Consider the following 8,689-nt stretch of genomic DNA (forward strand, 5'->3'; position numbering starts at 1 on the left):
ATAGTCCAGGGTTTTGGGGATCAGAATATTTAGTTTTGTTTCAGTAAAATTCCCTTGTTCAGATGTGAACAGAGCTTATTTCTACCAACATGATGATACAACCGTAACCGAAATATTCTGATTATTTTAGAGTGAAAGAGATAATTTTGCAATTTCCAGTGTAATTGATTTGGCAATTGCTTTTCCACTATAACTTGGATCTTAAATTGCTGAAAAGTTCTATGTATGTATGTTGAAGGGATCTGAAGTGGTAGAGAGTGTATGTGTATATATATGTGTGTGTGTATACATAGATATATGCATACACTGTACATATATGTATATATATACTGCTCGAAAAAAAAATAGATGCTGATTACAGCTTTCACAAAACACCTATAACAGTTTTTGCTGATGGCTCACAGCTGGGAAATATTTTTAAATGTGGGTTTGTTGTGGTGGAGGAATAGAATAGTGGAAACACTGAAAAGAATACTTTGTTCCTGGACCAAAAGAGTAGAGGTGGAAATGAAGATCGAGGCAGGTTAGAGAGGCATTTCTGAGATATATTTAATTTCATTTGGGTCTTCTAGATATGGAAAGAGCAAAGAAAGGATAGAGTTGAATGGGCTTGGTGTTTGGAGCTTAAGATTAAGTAGGGAAATGGATTCGAATTCCATTTCCAGTAGGATAAGCTTAGGTAACTATAATTAATTCATCCAGATGGAGATATTAAGTCAGTATCTAGAACTACAAATAGGGAAGTTAGGGAAGATTCTAAAGCAGATCTTCTGAAACTTTCATGTGCATAGAAATCACCAGGGGATTTTGTTAAAATGCAAATTCTGATTCAGTAGGTCTGTGGAAAGACAGAGATTCTGGCTTTCTTATTAGGTCTCAGGTGATGCCAATGCTGCTTTCCCAGGGCTAATCATTGATTAGCAATGTTCTAACAAAGAGTAGGCTTGTAAAGCGAAGTTCTAATACAAAGAGTAACCTGTTCAAATAGTGTTCTCACGTCTAAGGAAATAAACCTCAGATATAACAAGCAAGGTAGCCCATAAACTGAGAAAGAGAGTCCCAGTGTTCTAATTTGGCCAGACTAGAGAAAAACTCAGGCATGGAGGGCAGGTGTAATATGCTTTATTCAGCTCATGGACAGCTGGTGAGCTAAGTTACGTAGAAGGTCCAACCTAGGTCCTGGAGGCCGGGGAGCTAAATTATACATGGTAATCTTAGATCCATAATCCACACAAGGGAAAGGTTCTGTGCACCTTTATATCCAGGGGAATAAAAGTGGCCACATGCCAACAACCATTACATAAGCGTGACCTCACTCTGCACAGTCATGGTTACCCAGGAATCCGTGGCACCTTCCCATGGGAAGAAAGCTAGACATCGTGTGCCACACCAAAGCCATGGCAGAGAAAGCTCAAACACTTTTTCCTGTCCCTACAGCGGTATATCACCTAATACAGCTTCATTTTGTTTTGTGTCTCCAGATGGCTACTCAATACAGGATATATGAATTTAATTGGTCACAAACAAAAGAATACATTTAAAATGACTGCATTTGATACAAACTCAAGAGAGAATGTGTGAATGGTTATAAGCTCTGTAACTGCAGCACCAAACCAGAGGTCACGGTGACAGTCATGTTCTCAGATGTCTCTGAAGGAAACGTGGTTTCCAGGCACAGTTTTGCCACCAATTCTCTGTGTGACTGCATAGGCCTCCCAATTTTTATCATTTAGCTGAGGAATTTGATCTAGAATATTTTCATTTCCTTGTTTCACGTCCCCACTGAACACTGCACAGCTATGAAATCATTCATCTGAGTTGGTTTCTATCAGCCATTTGGGTAGGGGCCCAACTCACTCTCCTGTCTGGGAGGCAGGGGTCCTGTCTGGCTCATTTTTATGTTCAACCCCCACCGCTCATACCATCCTTTGCTCACAATAGCTGTTTCGTTGAATGTGTGCCTGATTATCCTACAGCTCGAACATTCTATAATAACATAATTTTAAATTTAGTATCATGATAAGTGCTGTAATCTCTTAATTAAAAACTTCACCTAGTTCCCCGGCTCAGTGTCCTCACTGTGAAGCCACCTATTCAGCAGTCAGCCCCAGGGCTAACAGAAGACATAAAGCCTTGAGAGGTCTGGGTGCTGATTCCGATGCCTCCACTAACTCTGGTTCCTCTGAAATTCATTTGAATCTTTCTGGTTTATGATCCCAACAAGATCCAGGTTCTCCTGTGGGAGCTAGTATCGTCCAACTGTCCAGACATTCTTCTCTGATTTCCGGTCCACAGGCATCAGCAGAGAAGTGACCATGCCCTGGGTTATATGGTTGGCTCCTCCCCACCCATCATTTCTCATCTTGAAAGTCATCTCAGAGATGTCTCCCCAGATATCCATCTATGGTTGGCCCCTCTACTATTCATTATCAAATGTCCTACTTTCCTTCAAGACACTTATCACCATTTAAATTATGTCTGGGTTTTATAAACATGTTACTGATTTTTAATACAATAATTTTTTGTGGGCATTTTGTTTTTTAATGTATCAATGTGCTTCCTCCTTTACATCATAATTCCCATAAGGGTAATATATAGAGACATAGATAGATGTAGATGCATATTTCAACTTTCGTGTGCTGGCAATTCCTCATTTACAACAAACCTGTGTCATATCCAAGTCCCTATATACAACATTTGCTCCTTCAGACCACTCCTGGATATCCCCATTAGCTGAAATTACCCTGGATAGCTCATGTCAGTTACAGAAACTTCCTATGCAGTTATCTGTAATCCTTCTTGTCTCCAAATAAACGTAGTTTTTAAGCAAAATGTATCATTTCTGTGAGTTCTTAGCTTTGTCATATATCCCCAGTACGCACTATGCCTTTTGCCGTCTTCCCCTTGACTTTGCACCCACCGTGCTTCCTTTGTCTTTCGGCTACCTAAGCACATCACTGTTGAGCATCCCAAGTGTCCCACCGGCTTCTGATAACTGAAGTTATGTGAAAAGCCTTCTTCAACTCCCTCTGCAGTACAATCTGCTCCTCTTGGTGCTCTCAAGCTCCACCAATTTCTTTGTGTACATTTTGTTTGTGATTCTTCCTCTCACTGTCATCACGACCCAGTGATGGAGCTTGCTGCCCCAGTGTTTGGTGGCTGTGACCGTGAGAGAGGAGCTGTGTGAGCTAAGGCAGGCTGCCCATCCAGACTCTAGTCTGATGATCATCATGTCTGTATTACAGCCTGAGGGGCTGGTGACAGTGCCATCTCAACACTCTGGCATGATGGTGCACTTCTAATTTGAGAATCCAGTGCAGCACAGCAAAGAGTCGTGGAGAAAGGCACAGCCAAATGGCTTTGCTCCTCATGCTAAGACGACAAATCTGCACAGTGGGCACCGGGCCATTACTAACGCTGCTCTTGGATAGAGTGCATTTGAAAACAATACCAACAATAACTTTTATCTTATAATTTGTTAGAACCAACATGTACTGAGTACCCAGCCAATGCAGGTGCCCAGCTAACCATGAGGCTTACAAGCAACAAAGCCATTGTACTCCCCCTAGAGGAGTCCACTCTCACAACCAAATGTCTTCCCAGCACTTCCAGAGGACAAAACAGATTTATAAAACCCTGTCTTGGTAATTGTGGTGATGTTACAGGGTCCAAATGACCTTCATCTCTCCCACTGATTACCCTATTGAGCTTTGCACCTTTGTTAAATCATTCTTTGAAGTTGACTTTGTCTCAATCATTAGTGTGGCTTCCTCTGTACTTTCATGATATGCCAGGCTGGGAAAGGGCAGGGCTGACAATGGAATTTTTTTGATGCTCAACTCCCAACCTTTACACAGCTCATTATCACTAAATGTGGGACTGATCAAATTCTAGCTCTAACATTCTATGACCATTTAAAGTAAATAAAAGGTGTCTTTTTCTCTATCTCCCTTTTATTTACAATATGTAAACACCCACCAATAGATCTTGAAGGGTTATACAATATTAGAGTTTTACAATGCCTTATATTATAATTTATTTCCATCCCAGGCCCTTTTGATGAAGAGGGGAAAAGGTACCAAATCCAAAGGAATTTCTCAAGGCAGCAAGGTTTCTTGTGACAGAGCCATGGTAGAACTCATATTTTTTCTAATCTAGTATTTTGCACATTCACTCTGCTAGGATTCCTCAGAGCTGGTTGCCACTATCTTTTCATCAGGTTGCACTAATGTGTGTAAAATATGGTGATATTTCTTTCCTATAAGTGGCCAATCAGCATCCAAGGCTATAGATTTATAAGGCAGAAATGGTAGACAGCTCCACACCTCAAATTCTCAAGCATCTTAAAGCTATGACAAAAGAAAAATCATAAGGTTAATAAGCAAAGGTTCTCAATAAGGACAGGTGTCAATGGCTTCCACAATCCCTTTATGGTCGTCACTTGTCAGGTTCCAGGACTGTCCAAGTCTCCGGCCTAGCTAGCTATGTTCCAGATGTGGACTGCTGTGCTATCTAGCTTGGGAACAATTACCCTTAGGTGTCTGAGGGCTATTTGCTTTAGCAGAAGGGAGACAGAGAGAAAGACAGCATTTGAGGGAGTGAAGCAGTCTTAGTAAGAGAATGATCTTAGCGGTCTTTCATAGAGAGATGCCGTGCAGGCGTTCTGTGGGCAGGAGCGACAGAGTCAGAGTGAGTGGGTCGAGGAAAGAATGTCCGTATGCTCCTGACTGCCTTCTCCTGCAACTTCTTATAGAGATGTAATCCCCTGGCTCTTGCACCACAGGTGTAAAGACTACCAATCACTGCTGTTCTCATCTCGGGAGCTCTCATGTTAGGAGAGCCAAATCCCTCCCCATGCCCTATCACCAAGGTGTTTCTTATGATTACTGAATGTTCCAAGCTTAACTCTCGCTTCTCCTTTTCACCTGCTTTATGGGCTACTCCAGACTGGACATTCAGAAAAAGGTTCGCCTGATTAGGCCCAGAGCAATTACAGTCAGGGCACTTATGCCAGTGTTCATAGCAGCAGCAAGCCACTTGCTAAACTCTCTCCTTTGGCTAAGATGGAGACAATAGTGACAACTGAGAGGGGAGTGTCTTATTTCGAAGAGTACTGGTCACAAGGACTATGAAAATCCATTTAAAATCTGAACAATATGATAATGATTAGTTTATAATACTGATTCTCATCCCTACATGCATAGTGGAAACCACAAAGGAACTTCTAAAAGTATCAGTACCTGAGCCCATTCCAGACCATTGAGATCAGAATGTCTAGGGGGTGGGGATGGGCATTACCATGCTTCAGAAATTCCCCAAGTGACCCTAATATGCAGCCCGAGCTGAGAGTTCTGGGTTATGCCTTTGAATCACACTAGAGATTCTAATTCTTTTTTCCCATAATCCAACATGCCCACATTCTAGGAAAGTTACATTTTTAGTAATAAACACCAATTAAAGCATTGAAAGGGGCAAAGGCATGCTTTATGAGGGCAACAAGATGGACATCATCTAGGAAATCATACCAGAGTCTCCGAGAAAGCTTGTATGGGTGGGAACATCTCTCTAGCTATTTCTCATCTCTAACCCCCTTGATGGTCACAGACTTTTTTCAAGACTTTTCTCTTTCTCCTTGATCATGTACACTGAAGAATCACATGGACATATATTTGGAAAGGAAAGTTTTACTTCTCATGAAGGGTCACAGCCTGTGGGCCAGCCATGTGGGAAGCATAGCTTCTGGCAAATATCAGAGACAGGCACTTCAAGGGAAGGGTGAAGGGAACAGAAATTTATGCTGAACAGAGTGGCTGAATATACATATTTAGCAAACTATAGCAAGAGTTATGAATACTTATGAAAGGAGAAGTGTGCTTGCACAATTGAGCTTCAGGCTGCCTCATGGGTCCCATGTTCAAAAAATGGCAGGATTAGCCTGACCTGAGGGTGAAGTTTTCAGCACTCGGAAAAAGGTCAAGCATAGGACATGAAGTCCCTCCGTGTGCAGCTTCCATAGACTGGCCAGAACTATTCTGTGATCAATGGTCAGTGGCCTCTTATGTGGAAAGAATGCTGGTCAGTTGTATCAAAGCTTCAGAGAACAGCAACAGGATTGGGAAGCTGGTTGAAGCCAAAAGTAGAGAAAGTCTCTCCAAAGGGCTGTTTCTGTTCAGGCATCAGGGAAGAAAGCCTTGTGGCAGTTCGTGAGGGAGGGAGTATAACAATGGGTGTCTGACCTGTCATCCTATTGTGACTGGGAACTCAATTTTAAGGTTTCTCTGAGGTGCCCTTGTCCAAGAGGGGGTCCATTCAGTTGGTTGGAGGTCTTAGAATTTTATTTTTATTTCTTAGTAATATTTAAGAGAAGTAACGTCTAAACCCATTGCACTTCATTCCATGCTGTGTTGCTGAAAAAGTATTTAATAAAGTCCTTACTTTCCTTGATGCTCACCTTCAGATCAAGGATGGTACGTTGCTTTTGACCAAAAGATGTTGCAGAGCTTACACACCAAAAGTCGGCTGTAACCTCATCTTCCGGGTGAGTTACAGCTTGGAAGTGTCCACCAAAGAATGCCAAATTTAGAGGCAAGTCTACAAATAATTACGTGAACTATATTGTCATAAGTAAAATATCTTTAGCTCTGATTTTTAAGAAGCCATTTCAAAGATATACTCTTAACTGTTTTCACTTGACTCTGTTAGGGAAGACACAACTTACTTTTTTGTGTAGAGCCGTGATCTTGAGTAAATATTAGCTGACATTTATTTGAAAAATACTGACATCGATTCAGGCTGATTAGGTGAAGAAAAAAATATATACATAAGAACTGCTCCATTAAACCTCAAAATGCAGATCTATTTTCAGTGGTGGGAAGATGTCAGCGGCTCACAGAACTGTGTGTCTGTGTAGGGAGAATCACTGTATACAGAAAGGCTAAGCTACTATTATCACTTTGGTTCCCAATTCCCACCCTTCTGGAGGTCTAGGAATCTATGTTATACAAAAAGAATGTATAGACTCACAATGAAAATAAAAAATCAATCAGTATCATTATCGAAAGTGAACAAGCAGTTTAAGCACTCTCCTTTTAAGCTAAATCTCTGAACATTCCCCCTTCAGTCATCTTTCTTCAGTTAGTGCAATATTGTCATGGGTTTATGGGGAATTTTCTTTTCCAAGGCAGGATAAGATGTAAGGAAATAAATATAATTTTAATCTGATTAGCTCATTTCATTTGTTAGTTTTATAAGAATTCAAAAGTTACCTTGAAAAGAAGAAAACAAACTATTAGAAAAGCACTTAACGGGCGGTGCCTGTGGCTCAAGGAGTAGGGCACCAGCCCCCTATGCTGGAGGTGGCAGGATCAAACCCAGGTCTGGCCAAAACCTGCAACAAAAAGAAAAAAAGAAAAAAGAAAAGCATTTAACTCATTTAGTATAAGAAAATAGTCAAAAACATACATGGACATTCAAAATCCTCTCTTCCTCTGAGATGATAGAAACACTAATTAATCCAATATGATCATTGCACTTTGCATGCATGTTTCAACTAAAAATCAAAGGAAAAAATGGTAATAGCCAAAGAAAAAAAACATATGTCAAACAAAGAATTGGGATAGGCGCTGTGCTGGGAGTGTGCAGTGGAACCCAGCCTTCTCTCAGGGAGTTTACATCACGCCATTTCCACAAGCAAGACTTCTAACACCCTGAAGACAAGATCAGGTCCCTGCAGCCCCGAAACCGAATCTCCAGACAACTATTGATCTCTTTTCTGTTACTTTGGGTTAGCTTCCTTTTTCTAGAATGTTTTATGAATGGAATCATATACTACGTATCCCCTTTGTTTGTCTGGCTTCTTTCATTCAGCATAATTATTTTTAAATTTACTAATGTTGTAGCAATTCCTCCTTTTTAATTACTGAATAGTATTACATTATATGAGTATATCTCTAATGATTTATCCATTCACCTACTGATGGATATTTAGGCTGTTTCTAGATTTTAGCTATTAGCAATAAAGTTACTATAAACATTTGAACCAAATATTTTCATTTACTTTGTGTAAAAACTCAGAAAGCACTTAATGATTGTGTGTGTGTATAATTAATGTTTTAAGAAATTGTTTATTTAAATGGTTGTCTCATTCTATACCTCCAACAGCAGTTCCAATTGCTCCACATCCTCATGAAATTTGGCATGAGTTTCTTACATTGTACACATCCTGGTAAGTACATAATCATCTCTTGTGGTTTTTAATTTACACTTCCCTAATAACTATTGACATTGAATTTCTTTTCGTGTGCTTATTTCCACCTGTATATCTTCTCTGGTGAAGAATCTCTTCAAAGCTTTTAGTCTATTTTTTATTTTTCTTGTGTGATTCTTACTATTGAGTTTTGACAGTTCTTTATACATTCATAAAAGAAGTCCTTTATCAGATGAATAATATACAAAAAATGTCCTATTGTTCTATTAAGAGTGTTTTTTGACAAGCAGAAGTTCTGTCTCAAAAAAAAAAAATTATATCTAGCGTCATAGCTTAAACCCTGCAGAAACTGTAGAGAATTTTGTCTGACTAGTTAGTTGTTTGCTTTCTGATTTACTAAAAAATAAAGTGGAGTCATTGCTGAGAACTAAGTTGAAGAGCTAATACTTCGAATCTGCATCACTAGTCATCACGCCTACTTTT

Source organism: Otolemur garnettii, unplaced genomic scaffold (genome assembly GCF_000181295.1).
Source record: "Otolemur garnettii isolate 467f Iridium unplaced genomic scaffold, OtoGar3 scaffold00002, whole genome shotgun sequence".
NCBI classification, from domain to species: domain Eukaryota; kingdom Metazoa; phylum Chordata; class Mammalia; order Primates; family Galagidae; genus Otolemur; species Otolemur garnettii.